The sequence below is a fragment of the Schistocerca piceifrons genome, chromosome 2, assembly GCF_021461385.2.
Source record: "Schistocerca piceifrons isolate TAMUIC-IGC-003096 chromosome 2, iqSchPice1.1, whole genome shotgun sequence".
Lineage (NCBI taxonomy): Eukaryota > Metazoa > Arthropoda > Insecta > Orthoptera > Acrididae > Schistocerca > Schistocerca piceifrons.
The window spans coordinates 252,931,282-252,947,750 of NC_060139.1; the positions used below are offsets into that span (position 1 = coordinate 252,931,282).

Genomic DNA, 16,469 nt, shown 5'->3' on the forward strand with positions numbered 1-16,469 from the left:
ACGGTCAGGGTATCACATCTCAAATTTTTGTCCAAATAGTCTTTGGAAGTGGCATTCTGTATGACTTCTGTTTGTAATCATCTATAAATTTCAGAGTGCTTTGTTGACAGTCAATACATTATTGTACATGTATCGCCTTACAGCGTAACCTCGGCACGGTACACAACGAGACACACATGGGTTCAAATGGCTCTGAGCACTATGGGACTTAACTTCTGAGGTCATCAGTCCCCTAGAACTTAGAACTACTTATACCTAACTAACCTAAGGACATCACCTACATCCATGCCCTAGGAAGGATTCGAACCTGCGGCAGTAGCGGTCGCGCGGTTCCAGACTGTAGCGCCTAGAACCGCTCGGCTACCCCGGCCGGCAGTTGAGGACTGAACGTGCATGTCGGTGGCGGGCCATTCGTGGAAAGCGGCGGCTCCAGCCAACAGCGTGCGCAGACAGAGGTGCGCAGTGGCTACTCCGACCGCGAGCCAAACAGTAGCTCGCCGACCGCTACGTGGAGGCAGCGCGCATGCCGCCAGACCTCGTCCGGTGACGACTTTCCACCTGACGCCGCCGCAACGCGCCCGCTGCAGGTCAGTGCCGAATGCCAGAGGCCACCCACTCTCGTGAAACCTCAGTGCACCGAGTGCTCTGTATAAACTACAAAACTCTTCCTTCCAGGCCTGCGTTACGAGTCTTTGATGAAATTGTTGTAGTTTCGCGGTAAATCAATGCATGTCAACCGTATGTTAAAAAAAAAAAATACAGAAGATGCGAGGGGGCAAAGTTCCTCATTAAATTTCCATGTTATATTTCCATCAGAAGAAACTGCTCGGATGCGTCTTGCATAACTACGCTAGCAGACTCTTTATCGGATTAGCCTTCACCGAATGGATATTTTCACAAGGTCGCGTGTGTTTTATAAACATCAGTGAAGTCTGGTTGGCCTATTTGGAATATTTTAAGAGTTGTATGTTTTTTACAACGACTTTCATGTTCTGTTACAAATGTTTGAGAAAAATATGGTATGTTAAAAATCTCAGCTAAAGGCTCTCTGAAGAACGGAATGGCGAAAGAGTTGGAGACGAATTTTAAACGTCCGTAACATTTGTATAACTTTTACACGCAGAACTCTAAGTACTGCAGGCTGTAGCAAAACCTTAGTTTACAAGGTCAAATGAACTCGTCTTACTTGTATAACTACTCCTAATGCCGTTATTACAGAGACGTGGAACAAGTACTACTTGTGATACAAGAGGTCGCGGCCTAATGACTCAGATCAGAAGTATCTAAGACAGAGTCTTTCGTTAGAACGGGCACATAATCATTCCCTTTTTTTCAACCACAGCAGGCTGATAGTATGTACGACTACAGTCCTCTAAATCAAAGACTCTGATGCCTCCTCATTTTGTTGTAGTAGTTTTTAAATATATTTTCATCCTTGTTGATTGAAATTTACAGTTAGAATTACACTTTAACGTACCTTAGACATAGCTGCTTTGCAAGTTCATCACCATCGTGCATGAAAAATTGATTTATCAAACTTCAGTGGACCTCACAGACATGTTTTAACTAACAAAACTAATCCATTTGTTGAATATAATCATACTAAAATAGTCGCAAAAGGTCTGCAACATAATCTGCAAGTCTGTTTGATAAAACTCATTGTTTTGAACTTAATATGCCGTAGATCCCACGAACGAAACACGTGCCCAGTGACTGGAAGAAGGCACAGGTCATACCTGTTTACACGAAGAGTAGCAGTGATCCACAAAACCACCGACCAATATTGTTGACATCCATTTGCCGTAGAATCTTGGACAGTATTCGAGCTCAAACATAATGAAGTATCTCGGACAGTATTACCTCACTGCCACTCAATAAGGAATCCTAAAACACGGATCACGTGGAACTCAGTTCACACTTTCCTCACATGGCATTACGAAACCCATGGACAAGGCAGTCAAGTTCTTGTCTTCCAAAAGGCGTTTCACTCATTCTGCGCTTATAATCGAAAATGGGGTATCAAGTAAAATCGTGGCTGGACTGACAATTTCGTGGTAGGAAGGATGTAGCAAACTATATTGGATGCAGCAAATTATTGACAGATGTAGAAGTAACTTCAGGTGTGCCCCAGGAATGTGTGTTGCGACCTATGCCGCCCATGTTATGGGTTGGGCTCTTTGGGGGAGGAGACCAGACAGCGAGGTCATCGGTCTCATCGGATTAGGGAAGGATGGGGAAGGAAATCGGCCGTGCCCTTTCAAAGGAACCATCCCGTCATTTGCCTGGAGCGATTTAGGGAAATCACGGAAAACCTAAATCAGGATGGCCGGACATGGGATTGAACGAACGTGCTAGCCACTGCGACACCTCGCTCGGTCCCATGTTATGTATGAATGAGTAATCACCATACAGACAATACTGACAGTAACGTCAGACCTTCCGCAGATGATGCTCTTATATGTGAAGAAGTAATGTCTAGAAACAGTTGCACAAATTCAGTCATATCTTCATAAGATATGAATGGGAACGGGAAATGTTCTAATAACTGGTACAGTAGGAAGTACCCTGTGACATGCACTTCACAGTGGTTTTTAGCGTATAGATGTAGATATCAATCTGGTCAGTACTGGAAATGAGCTTCCTTGGGGCTTGAAAGTTATATACATTGACATAAAATAATAAATGCCAGGAAAAGGAAACTGATAGCAAAATGATAATTGTTACAGCAGTAACTTAAATTTAATGAAATCTAATCTAAATCTAATCTAATCTAAACTAAGTACGTATAAATAAAAATCAATTGCCGTTAGTATGAAATATCATCACGTGAGGGAGGCTTTTTGTTGTTGTGTTCGTAATTATCAGGACAAAACTTGTGTGAAAGAACATTTTTGTACGATCCACCGGAAAAGCCGGAAATTCGAATGGTATTTATGTATGAAAATCTCAATGAAAACAATGTGACGGTCGGTTCGACAGTTCAGTTTTTACATGTTTTCATAACAAAAAAAGTGACGTTCAGTTTGACATTCTGCTGTCTCATGTTTTCATAACAACAACAAATTGCACATTGAATATTGATGTTTTGCGAAACAGAATACAATTGAAAGCGATATTTCAGTGTTTTATTGGTGATGATCGTATCTCTGGTGTATTGCAAAGATTGAATTATAAATATCGGTCGGCATACGCGCCGCCAGATATGTGATCGTCGACTCATTGAGACTAACGAAGAGCGTAGACAGAATTTGGAGGAAAATCGAATAAGAATTTCTTAAGCGCGATCCATTATGCCTCCAGATCAACGAATACAGTCGAGTTTGACTCGGAAAGTTGGAGCTTACGCACGAAACAATTTGGAACGTTGAGAAAACGAACGGCCAAACGTTGCAATTCGAACTGAACGTCGGGCGTTCAGATACAAGGAGGGGGGAGGGGGTGGATGGGCAGAGATAAGGGGAGGAGGAGGATACATATGTAGCAATAGCGAAGCACTGCCTGGTTCGCTACTAATTAATAACAAAATTGCTATTATGAGAATAATCCCACTAGAATTACCAGCCTTACCACTTTTTACATCAGAAGGAAACTGTTACCTCCGCTATGGGCCCGTCATTTTCGTTTATAGAAAGGGACAAGCTAACTCCAGTTTCGGGCAACCGCAACAGAGGTTGTGACGTATCGAGGCAGACGGAAGTCGTGCGTTGAAGTCCAAAAGACATTCATCCATCCGCGTTGAGGCTTATCTCAATCGTAACAGCTAGTCTGATAGCGTGACGTCTGCTATATTGCGTTTGTGCGTATCACCCTCCATGACCCGTCTCCCGTCTCCCGATTGTTACGCACAGCTTAGATTCTACGACACTTTTATACAGGACGTAGATGGCGGCACTTCTGTCTGTATTGTGCGGTTGCGCTTGTATGCTTACCGTTTCCATATCGAGTACACGTCACACCACCTTGAAGAGTTTAGAATACCAACTTCACAGTGTTGCGATTTTAGAGGGAAGCAGTTTAAAATATCATCTCGCGAGTTACCGTTGGTAGCTCCCCGTCGGTCAAAATGAGTGAGGTGATTGGGTTAAATTCCTATCCAACCATTCAGATTTAGGTTTCCAGTGGTTTTCCCGAGTCACATAAGACGAATGCTGGGATGTTTCCTTTGAAATGGACGCGGGCGATTTCATTCACCATCCTACTCCAATCGGAGCTTCTACTCCGTCTTTAACTACTACATCGTCGACAGAGCGTTAAATCCTGGTTTTCTTTTCCTCGGTTTAAAAACAACAAGAGTATGACAATGACAAACGACAAAACCCTTTAAACCAGTCGCAGTTAATCCTACTAGTACAGCTCCTATTCAGTCTGTGGCACACTGTGATTATCTTAATATGATGACAAGTAAAGCAAAAATTGTGTTTTATGGTTTCACGTGTAGGTCTTACTTTGAGAAACATAAACCAGAACCAGTTGATGTTAAGCAGAAGGCGTTTAGATCTAATGTTAAAGAGGCACTTCAATCTGCATGTAAGATCATGAATTATGGTGTACACAATGATTATGAATGTGGCGCAACCAGCCACAAATTTTATGTAGCAATGAACGCCTTGATTAGTTGAATTATTGTTCGCATAGCTCTGCGTTCTTTATTATACCGATGTGTACAATGTCTGACAAAAACGGGGAAGTACCCCAGAAGCGGTGGAGGGAACGAAACTTCGCAGGCTGACATCGTGTGTGATGTTATTTCAGTGATTTAAAAACCGAGTGAAATTTACAAAGAACCTGGCAGTATGGACACATTTATTAGTTGACGTTTCACCGCTCCCCTCCCCCCCCCCCCCCCCCCTGGCCCCGTTGCATGAACTGATTCAGTTGGGAAGAGTGTTGTAAGGCCGCTGTATCCTCTCCTGATGCAAGGTGGCCCACAGCTGTTGTAACCAGACCTCGACATCCAGTGTACTGATATCCGAGCTGGTCCTACATATGTGTAGCAATTATTTGCTAAGCCATTAATTATATAAAATCTAAGATTTTGTAGCAAACTTCCATTATTTGCATTTTTTAAATGCCTAGGAAAGGTCATAAGAAATACCAACTGGATTATTTCGGGTTTCCATGCTTGTGACATTTCGTGAATGAATGTTTACCTAGCCCTTTCGCGAACTCGCCATTATTCTGGAAAAGCCTGCCACGCAATGGTTTCTTCATCCTTATCAGGAGATGATGGCACAATTTGATAGCCCAAAGAAGGAGCATGTCTGACTGTCCTACACAGAATGAGCTGGGACAATGTGTTTTTTTTTTCCTCGACTGTCAGATTGATATAAGCTTCTTGTAATTTAGACTTGATGAAATATAAACAGGTCAGATGGGCGGTGTAACTCAGGACTCAGGTAGTTAACTTCTTCTTATTCGATATCCTGGAATTCTTCACAAGAACAGGTTTGGATGTACATCCATACAGCGTGCTACATGCATAACGTAAAATACACGCCTTCATACGATTAGTGTATTCATCTCTTGGTCTCCTCCTACGATTTTTACCCTCCACGCTGCCCTCCAATGCTAAATTTGTGATCCCTTGATGCCTCAGAACATGTCCTACCAACCGAACCGTTCTTCTAGTCAAGTTGTGCCACAAACTTCTCTTCTCCCCAATTCTATTCAGTACCTCCTCCTTAGTTACGTGATCTACCCACCTAATCTTCAACATTCTTCTGTAGCACCACATTTCGAAAGCTTCTATTCTCTTCTTGTCCAAACTATTTATCGTCCATGTTTAACTTCCATACATGGCTACACTCCATACAAATACTTTCAGAAACGACTTCCTGACACTCAAATCTATACTCGATGTTAACAAATTTCTCTTCTTCAAAAACGCTTTCCTTGCCATTGCCAGTCTACATTTAATATCCCCTCTACTTCGACCATCATCAGTTATTTTGCTCCCCAAATAGCAAAACTTCTTTACTACTTTAAGTGTCTCATTTCCCAATCTAACTCCCTCAGCATCACCCGAAGTAATTCGACTACATTCCATTATCTTAGTTTTGCTTTTGTTGATGTTCATCTTATATCCTCCTTTCAAGACACTGTCCATTCCGCTCAACTGCTCTTCCAAGTCCTTTGCTGTCTCTGACAGAATTACAATGTCATCAGCGAACCTCAAAGTTTTTTATTTCTTCTCCCTGGATTTTAATACCTACTCCAAATTTTTCTTTTGTTTCCTTTACTGCTTGCTCAATATACACTCCTGGAAATTGAAATAAGAACACCGTGAATTCATTGTCCCAGGAAGGGGAAACTTTATTGACACATTCCTGGGGTCAGATACATCACATGATCACACTGACAGAACCACAGGCACTTAGACACAGGCAACAGAGCATGCACAATGTCGGCACTAGTACAGTGTATATCCACCTTTCGCAGCAATGCAGGCTGCTATTCTCCCATGGAGACGATCGTAGAGATGCTGGATGTAGTCCTGTGGAACGGCTTGCCATGCCATTTCCACCTGGCGCCTCAGTTGGACCAGCGTTCGTACTGGACGTGCAGACCGCGTGAGACGACGCTTCATCCAGTCCCAAACATGCTCAATGGGGGACAGATCCGGAGATCTTGCTGGCCAGGGTAGTTGACTTACACCTTCTAGAGCACGTTGGGTGGCACGGGATACATGCGGACGCGCATTGTCCTGTTGGAACAGCAAGTTCCCTTGCCGGTCTAGGAATGGTAGAACGATGGGTTCGATGACGGTTTGGATGTACCGTGCACTATTCAGTGTCCCCTCGACGATCACCAGTGGTGTACGGCCAGTGTAGGAGATCGCTCCCCACACCATGATGCCGGGTGTTGGCCCTGTGTGCCTCGGTCGTATGCAGTCCTGACTGTGGCGCTCACCTGCACGACGCCAAACACGCATACGACCATCATTGGCACCAAGGCAGAAGCGACTCTCATCGCTGAAGACGACACGTCTCCATTCGTCCCTCCATTCACGCCTGTCGCGACACCACTGGAGGCGGGCTGCACGATGTTGGAGCGTGAGCGGAAGACGGCCTAACGGTGTGCGGGACCGTAGCCCAGCTTCATGGAGACGGTTGCGAATGGTCCTCGCCGATACCCCAGGAGCAACAGTGTCCCTAATTTGCTGGGAAGTGGCGGTGCGGTCCCCTACGGCACTGCGTAGGATCCTACGGTCTTGGCGTGCATCCGTGCGTCGCTGCGGTCCGGTCCCAGGTCGACGGGCACGTGCACCTTCCGCCGACCACTGGCGACAACATCGATGTACTGTGGAGACCTCACACCCCACGTGCTGAGCAATTCGGCGGTACGTCCACCCGGCCTCCCGCATGCCCACTATACGCCCTCGCTCAAAGTCCGTCAACTGCACATACGGTTCACGTCCACGCTGTTGCGGCATGCTACCAGTGTTAAAGACTGCGATGGAGCTCCGTATGCCACGGCAAACTGGCTGACACTGACGGCGGCGGTGCACAAATGCTGCGCAGCTAGCGCCATTCGACGGCCAACACCGCGGTTCCAGGTGTGTCCGCGGTGCCGTGCGTGTGATCATTGCTTGTACAGCCCTCTCGCAGTGTCCGGAGCAAGTATGGTGGGTCTGACACACCGGTGTCAATGTGTTCTTTTTTCCATTTCCAGGAGTGTACAAATTGAATAACATCGGGGAGAGGCTACAACCCTGTCTCACTCTCTTCCCAACCGCTGCTTCCCTTTCATGCCCCTCGACTCTTATAACTGCCATCTGGTTTCTGTACAAATTGTAAATAGCCTTTCGCTCCCTGTATTTTACCCCTGCCACCTTTAGAATTTGAAAGAGAGTATTCCAGTCAACATTGTCAAAAGCTTTCTCTAAGTCTACAAATGCTAGAAATGTAGGTTTGCCTTTCCTTAATCTGTCTTCTAAGATAAGTCGTAAGGTCAGTATTGCCTCACGTGTTCCAACATTTCTACGGAATCCAAACTGATCTTCCCCGAGGTCGGCTTCTACCAGTTTTTCCATTCGGCTGTAAAGAATTCACGTTAATATTTTGCAGATGTGACTTATTAAACTGATAGTTTGGTAATTTTCACATCTGTCAACACCTGCTTTCTTTGGGATTGGAATTATTATATTCTTCTTGAAGTCTGAGGGTATTTCGCCTGTCTCATATATCTTGCTCATCAGATGGTAGAGTTTTGTCAGGACTGGCTCTCCCAAGGCTGTCAGTAGTTCTAATGGAATGTTGTCTACTCCCGGGGTCTTGTTTCGACTCAGGTCTTTCAGTGCTCTGTCAAACTCTTCACGCAATATCATATCTCCCATTTCATCTTCATCTACATCCTCTTCCATTTCCATAATATTGTCCTCAAGTACATTGGCCTTGAATAGACCCTCTATATACTCCTTCCACCTTACTGCTTTCCGTTCTTTGCTTAGAACTGGGTTTCCATCTGAGCTCTTGATATTCATACAAGTGGTTCTCTTTTCTCCAAAGGTCTCTTTAACTTTCCTGTAGGCAGTGTCTATCTTACCCCTAGTGAGATAAGCCTCTACATCATTACATTTGTCCTCTAGCCATGCCTGCTTAGCCATTTTGCACTTCCTGTCGATCTCATTTTTGAGACGTTTGTATTCCTTTTTGCCTGCTTTATTTACTGCATTTTTATATTTTCTCCTTTCATCAATTAAATTCAATAGTTCTTGTGTTACCCAAGGATTTCTACTAGCCCTCGTCTTTTTACCCACTGCTGCCTTCACTACTTCATCCCTCAGATCTACCCATTCTCCTTCTACTGTATTTGTTTTCCCCATTCCTGTCAATTGTTCCCTTATGCTCTCCCTGAAACTCGGTACGACTTTTGGTTTAGTCAGTTTATCCAGGTCCCATCTCCCTAAATTCCCACCTTTTTGCAATTTCTTCAGTTTTAATATACAGTTCATAACCAATAGATTGTGGACAGAGTCCACATTTGCCCCTGGAAATGTCTTACAAATTAAAACCTGGTTCCTAAATCTCTGTCTTACCATTATATAATCTATCTGATACCTTTTAGTATCTCCAGGATTCTTCCATGTATACAACCTTCCTTTATGATTCTTGAACCAAGTGTTAGCTATGATTAAGTTATGCTCTGTGCATAATTCTACCAGGCGGCTTCCTCTTTCATTTCTTAGCCCCAATCCATATTCACCTACTATGTTTCCTTCTCTCCCTTTTCCTACTCTCGAATGCCAGTCACCCATGACTATTAAATTTTCGTCTCCCTTCCCTACCTGAATAATTTCTTTTATCTCATCATACATTTCTTCAATGTCTTCGTCATCTGCAGAGCTAGTTGGCATATAAACTTGTACTACTGTAGTAGGCGTGGGCTTCGTGTCTATCTTGGCCACAATAATACGTTCACTATGCTGTTTGTAGTAGCTTACCCGCACTACTATTTTTTTTATTCATTATTAAACATACTCCTGCATTACCCCTATTTGATTTTGTATTTATAACCCTGTATTCACCTGACCAGAAGTCTTGTTCCTCCCGCCACCGAACTTCATTAATTCCCACTATATCTGACTTTTACCTATCCATTTCCCTTTTTTTAATTTTCTCACCTACCTGCCCGATTAAGGGATCTGACATTCCACGCTCCGATCCGTAGAACGCCAGTTTTCTTTCTCCTGATAACGACGTCCTCTTGAGTAGTCCCCGCCGGAGATCTGAATGGGGGACTATTTTACCTCTGGAATATTTTACCCAAGAGGATGCCATCATCATTTATCCATACAGTAAAGCTGCATGCCCTCGGGAAAAATTATGGCCGTAGTTTCCCCTTGCTTTCAGCCGTTCGCAGTACCAGCACAGCAAGTCCGTTTTGGTTAGTGTTACAAGGCCAGATCAGTCAATCATCCAGACTGTTGCCCCTGCAACTACTGAAAAGGACGCTGCCCCTCTTCATGAACCACACGTTTGTCTGGCCTCTCAACAGATACCCCTCCGTTGTGATTGCACCTACGGTACGGCTATCTGTATCGTTGAGGCACGCAAGCCTCCCCACCAACGGCAAGGTCCATGGTTCATGGGGGGAACACAGGATTATGAATACAAAATCAAATAAGGGTAATGTAGGAGTAGGTGTATCAATGAATATAAAAATAGGAACGTGGATAAGCTACTACCAGCAGCATAGTGAACGCATTATTGTAGCCAAGATATACACGGAGCCCACGCCTACCAGAGTAGTACAAGTTTATATGCCAACTAGCTCTGCAGATGATGAAGAGATTGAAGAAATGTATGATGCAACTATATCCGTTGTTATTCAACCTGTATATTGAGCAAGCAGTAAAGGAAACAAAAGAAAATTTGGAGTAGGGATTAAAATCCATGGAGAAGAAATGAAAAGTTTGAGGTTTTGCGACGACATTGTAATTCTGTCAGAGACAGCAAAGGACCTGGAATGGACAGTGTCTTGAGAGGAGGATATAAGATGAACATCAACAAAAGCTAAACTAGAATAATGGATTGTAGTCGAATTAAATTAGGTGATGCTGAGGGAGCTAGATTAGGAAATGAGACACTTAAAGTAGTAAATGAGTTATGCTATTTGGGAAGCAAAATAACTGTCGACTGTCGAAGGAGGGAGGATATAAAATGTAAACTGGCTATGGCAAGGAAAGCGTTTTAAGAAAAGAAATTTGTTAACATCAGTTGTAGATTTAAGTGTCAGGAAGTCTTTTATGAAAGTATTTCTATGGAGTGTAGCCATGTATGGAAGTGAAAGAGGGACGATAACCAGTTTAAATATGAAGAGAATAAAAGCTTTCGAAATGTGGTGGTACAGAAGAATGCTGAAGGTTATATTGCTAGATCATGTAACTAATGAGGAATTACTGAAAAGAACTGGGGAGAAGAGGAATTTGTGGCACAATTTGACTAGAAGAAAGGATCGATTGGTAGGACACGTACTGAGGCATCAAGGGATCACCAGTTTAGTGCTGGAAGGAAGCGTGGAGGGTAAATATCGTAGAGGGAGACCAAGAGGGAATACAGTAAACAGATTCAGAGGGATGTAAGTAGCAGTATTTATTCTGAGATGAAGAGGCTTGCACTGGACAGAGTAGCATGGAGAGCTACATCAAACCCGTCACTGGCCTGAAGGCCACCTCTACAACAACATTACAGTTCCAGATGTTCCTACCATTTGACTGAGTTTATGCTAATATTTCGATGTAGCCCTTTCATCTCGGCACCGCGACAGAAAGGCGAGAGAGAACATCAGTCGCGCCTCTGTTTGTCAATAAGTGGTCACGAAAGCCGTAACAATTTTATGCTGACACTTCATAACCATTTTTATATTACATCATTCACAAGGTACAGATTACTGGCGCTGACATTATAATTGTTAATTGGGATCTGGCCAATGACTTTCCCTCAATGAGCTGGCGTTTGTGGCACCGATTTGTTCAACATGCGTTCCAAACTGTCAGTCTCCACTGAACTGCAGTCTCGGTAGGGCGCGAGCACGTCGCTATCAGATTCTGACACGTACTTGCATGTGGACGTTTCTGCTTCTTGCATGAGACATAACGATCGTCTGAGTGTTTTTGGTGCCGAGGCACATAGGGCTTGCAGAGGCAAAACTGTACAAGCGAGGATGTTTTGGACTCGTAGTTTGGAGGAGTGGAGTTCATATCCCTGTGCGGCCATCCATATTTAGGTTTGACGATCTCCTCGCCGTTATTCTGGCCTGTCTGTGAAAAAATGGCTCTAAGCACTACGGGACTTAACATCTGAGGTCATCAATCCCCTAGACTTAGAACTACTTAAACCTAACTAACCTAAGGACATCAAACACATCCATGCCCGAGGCAGGATCCGAACCTGCGACGGTATCTGCAGCGCGGTTCGAGACTGAAGCGCCTAGAACCGCTCGGCCACAGCGGCTGGCTGGCTTGTCTGTGACTTTCGCAAAATGTACGCAGTTGCAACACCGCTAGTACAGAGAAAAAATTATTGAACAATACAGTAGAAATGACTTTTCAGAATATGTTTATATAGATATAGACTAATTCTTATATACACTGTTTTATAATATTTTTTGTGAAAGTTTGTAAACGAGATTTTTTAAAATGTATGTATATATTTTTTTGGTTGTAGCCTCTCCATTAACTTTCTTATTTAGGTGTTTGAGACTATATGTACTCATTAACAACAGGTCTGTTTGAAATGTACACCAATTTTTATTCAAGGATTACTTACACATTAGGTACAGAGTAATTACTACTTTTTAAAAATTTCCCTTGGTGATTTTTTTTCTGTTGTTGAAGGTAGATTAGTGTGTGAAATCTACTTTTCTCTCAACACTATCATGAAACATTTCTAAATTTCAACTCTCCATCTAAAATGGTTCTCTTGTGCATATAAAAACGTATCGGAAAATGTATCGTTGAGAACTTCACTACAGTTAATACACTAACGGAAAAAAATCGCAATACCAAGCAGCAGTTGTGTGACATAAACGAAAGTTGGTAAGCGTGTTTCTACATCTAGAAGATGATGTCTGTTCAAATTTCGCACCAGTCGCATATGAGTGGCGCTAGTAGCGCCACTATGAGGATGCAAATCAGGTTTGCTTTAAATACACGCTGTAACGGTCGTGATGGTGAGTTACCTTTGAGATTGGACGTAGTGAGTTGATGTTAGTCAAGGGTGCCTTTATGGTTACGCCACTATCAACACCTCACTGAGTTCGAACAAGGTCGTGTAATAGGGCTGCGCGAAGCTGGATGTTCCTTCCGCGATATTGAAGAAGGACTTGGCAGGGATGTAGCCAGTTTACCTGATCGCTGGCAGCGGTGGTCACGGAAAGGTACGCTCACAAGAATACCGGGCTCCGGACGGCCACGTTGCACTACCGAGAGGGGGGACCATCGTGTTTGGAGTTCGGCTCTGCCGAATCGTATTGCATCTGTAGCAGCAATTTGAGCAGCAGTTACAAATCGGCTGCTTCAACGACAGCTCCAAGCCAATTATCGAACAAACGCAAGGATGGCTGACACAGTGTTTAGTGTATCTGGGATTGTAAAACAGTTAAGATCCTTAGACGCCAGGAAGGTATCTGGCCCAGACGATATCCCCGTAAGATTATATGTTGACTATGCTACAAATATAGCACCATTCTTATCTATCAGAGATCATTGGAACAGCGGAAAGTTTCACGGGACTGGAAGAAGGCCCAGGTCATAGCAATCTATAAAAAGGGTAGAAAATCGGACGCACATAATTACCGGCCAATTTCACTGACATCGATTTGTTGCAGAATCATGGAACATATTTTGTGTTCAGACATAATGACCTTTCTAGACTCTGAGAAGCTCTTCTGCAGAAACCAGCACGGTTTTAGGAAACAGCGGTCATGCGAGACACAGCTGGCCCTCTTTGTGCATGATATGCAACAGGCTCTAGATACTGGCTCCCAGGTTGATGCCATATTTCTCGACTTTCGAAAGGCGTTCGACTCAGTTCCGCACTGTCACTTGCTCCAAAAAGTGGGCGCTTAAGGTCTATCCGATGACAAATGCGGTTGGATAGAAAGTTTTCTAACAGACAAGGAGCAGTATGTCGTCCTGAACGGGGAAACTTCAACAGAAACAAGCGTAACTTTAGGTGTGCCCCAGGGCAGCATAATAGGTCCGCTCCTATTTACGATTTACATAAACGACCTGGTTGATGGTACTGACAAGGGCATTAGACTGTTTGCCGACGATGCTGTAGTCTACAGGAAAGTAGTATCACACGAAAGTTGTGAACAGATCAATGAGAATTTGCAGAAAATAAATGCGTGGTTTAATGACTGGCAGTTATCTCTCAATATTAGTAAGTGTAACCTACTGCGTATAAGGCGAAAATCCCCATTAATGTACGAGTACAAAATAAATGCCTGGTCTTTGGAAGCGGTAACATCCGTCAAGTATCTGGGTGTGACTATTCGAAATGATCTCAAATGGAATGATCATATTACACAAGTAACGGATAAGGCACACTCTAGATTGCGGTTTATTGGTAGAATCCTGAAGCGATGCAGTCCTTCAACAAAGGAAATTGCTTGCAATACTTCAGTTCGTCCAGTCTTAGAGTAATGTTCGTCTGTATGGAACTCCTACCAGTTGGGTCTGATTCAAGAGATTGAGAAGGTCGAAAGAAGAGCGGCAAGATTCGTGACTGGTACATTTAGCCATCGCGAGAGCGTTACAAATCTCATAGAAAGTTTGAAGTGGGTCACACTTGCAGATAGACGGCGCGCTAAACGGAAGGGGCTGCTCACTAAATTCTGAAATCCGTTCTTCACCGAGAATGTAGAATATATATTGTTACCACCAACTTTCAAATCGCGCAATAATCACCATTCAAAGATAAGGGAAATTAGAGCTCGTACTGAGGCGTTCAGACAGTCGTTTTTCCCTCGCGCGATCCGCGAGTGGAACAGTGGGGGGGGGGGGGGGGGGGGGGGAATATGACTTTGGCGCGAATTGTGCCCTCCGCCACACACCGATGGGTGGCTAGCGGAGTATATATGTAGATGTAGATGTAGACGCTCTGTAGCGTGCATTACACTGACTCCAAATCACTGCAATTTGCGAATTCCGTGCTGTCAAGCGAGAACTCATTGGAGGGCAGGGTGGGTGTCTGTTGTGTTTTCTGACGAAAGCTGGTTCTGCCTCGGTGCCAGTGATGGCTACGTGTTTGTTAGGAGGAGGACAGTTGAGGGCCTATAACTAACATGTCTGCGTGCGAGACACCTTGGACCCACACCTGGAGTTATGGTCTGGGGTACGATATCGTATGACAGCAGGAGCACTCTCGTGGCTATCCCACGCACCCTGATTGCAAAAATGTACGTCAGTCTGGTGATTCGACCTGCCGTGCTGCCGTTCATGAACAGCATTCCAGGGAGTGTTTTCCAACCGTGTAAAGGTCGCCAACATGCCTCTGTTGTAGCCCCACGCTCAGGCCGTAGTCGCCGAGCGGTTCTAGGCGCTACAGTCTGGAACCGCGCGACCGCTACGGTCGCAGGTTCGAATCCTGCCTCAGGCATGGATGTGTGTGATGTCCTTAGGTTAGTTAGGTTTAAGTAGTTCTAAGTTATAGGGGACTGATGACCTCAGATGTTAAGTCCTATAGTGCTCAGAGCCATTACCGTAAAGATGACGGTGTGAGCGTACCGCGCTTGTTACAGCATGTAGATGGTGTAACAACATTCGAATTTTGTAAAACCTGAAGGTAAATAAGTTGCAAAACTCGCGTGAATACTTGATAAAAGATTCAAACAAATCGTGATATCGCTCAATGATACCTACAAAAGCAAGTAAGCTCACTAATTCCTTTGATAAGGCTGTAATGTGAGGAGTTGCAGAACGTAAACATAAGCTCCTGTCTCGGATAGAGCATGAGAAATTACCTGCTTTGTTCTTATCTTTCGGACCCCGGAACAAGCGTTTTACCAAGAAAAACATTTAAATACGTAAAATTACCTAACAAAATGACTGCACACAGACATGTCGTGGCACAACCCCGAATATACAAAAAAAGGAAAAAAAAAGATGGAGTTAGCATACAGTAAGTTTGTGGTAGAGAAATAATAAAGCAAACATTGACAACATGAAACTAGGTTTATGCAAAGAAACACACGTTTGGTAAATAAGATTACATTTAAAATGGTTGAAACTGCTTTCCGGTTGTCAACAGGCAGACAGACAGACAGTGGCGGCGAAATCAGAGTAGTCCGTATGGACATGCGCGTATTGTTATGACGTTGCTATACACGTGGGGTATTTTTATACCCCAAGAAGAAATTTATTTTTATGAAACTATTCAGGAAATTTGAATCATATAATTAGAGTACACTCCAACACAAAGAAGACAACGCACCACGAGGGAATTATCCGAATAGGACGGAAACCGGTAGACGAGATGTACATGTACAGACAAACAAATGATAACAGTTTCAGAAAAAAATTGATGATTTATTCAAGAGAAAGAGATTGACAAATTGAGCAAGTCAATAGCGCGTTGGTCCTCCTCTGGCCACTATGCAAGCAGGTATTTATTGATAGAGTTGCTGGGCCGGCCGTTGTGACCGAGCGGTTCTAGGCACTTCAGTCCGAAACCGCGCTGCTGCTACGGTCGCAGGTTCGAATCCTGCTTCGGGCATGGATGTGTGTGATGTCCTTAGGTTAGTTAGGTTTAAGTAGTTCTAAGTTCTAGGGGACTGATGACCTCAGATGTTAAGTCCCATAGTGCTCAGAGCCATTTGAACCATTTGTTAAGTCCCATAGTGCTCAGAGCCATTTGAACCATTTTAAGAGTTGCTGGATGTCCTTCTGAGGGATATCGTACTAAATTCTGTCCAACTCGCGCGTTAGAACGTTAAAACCCCGAACTGGTTGAAGACCCTGCCCA

General features: G+C 43.9%; 1 protein-coding gene across 1 annotated transcript in view; it reads left to right on the top strand.

Annotated features, from left to right (window-relative positions):
- Positions 1–428: 428 nt before the first annotated feature.
- The window catches only part of LOC124776640 (vesicular glutamate transporter 2-like), a 172,933-nt gene continuing 156,892 nt past the window's right edge, over positions 429–16,469 (top strand). The window contains exon 1 of the mRNA XM_047251730.1: positions 429–587. The gene's annotated coding sequence lies outside the window, so the exon portion shown is untranslated. The remainder of the gene's footprint in view (positions 588–16,469) is intronic.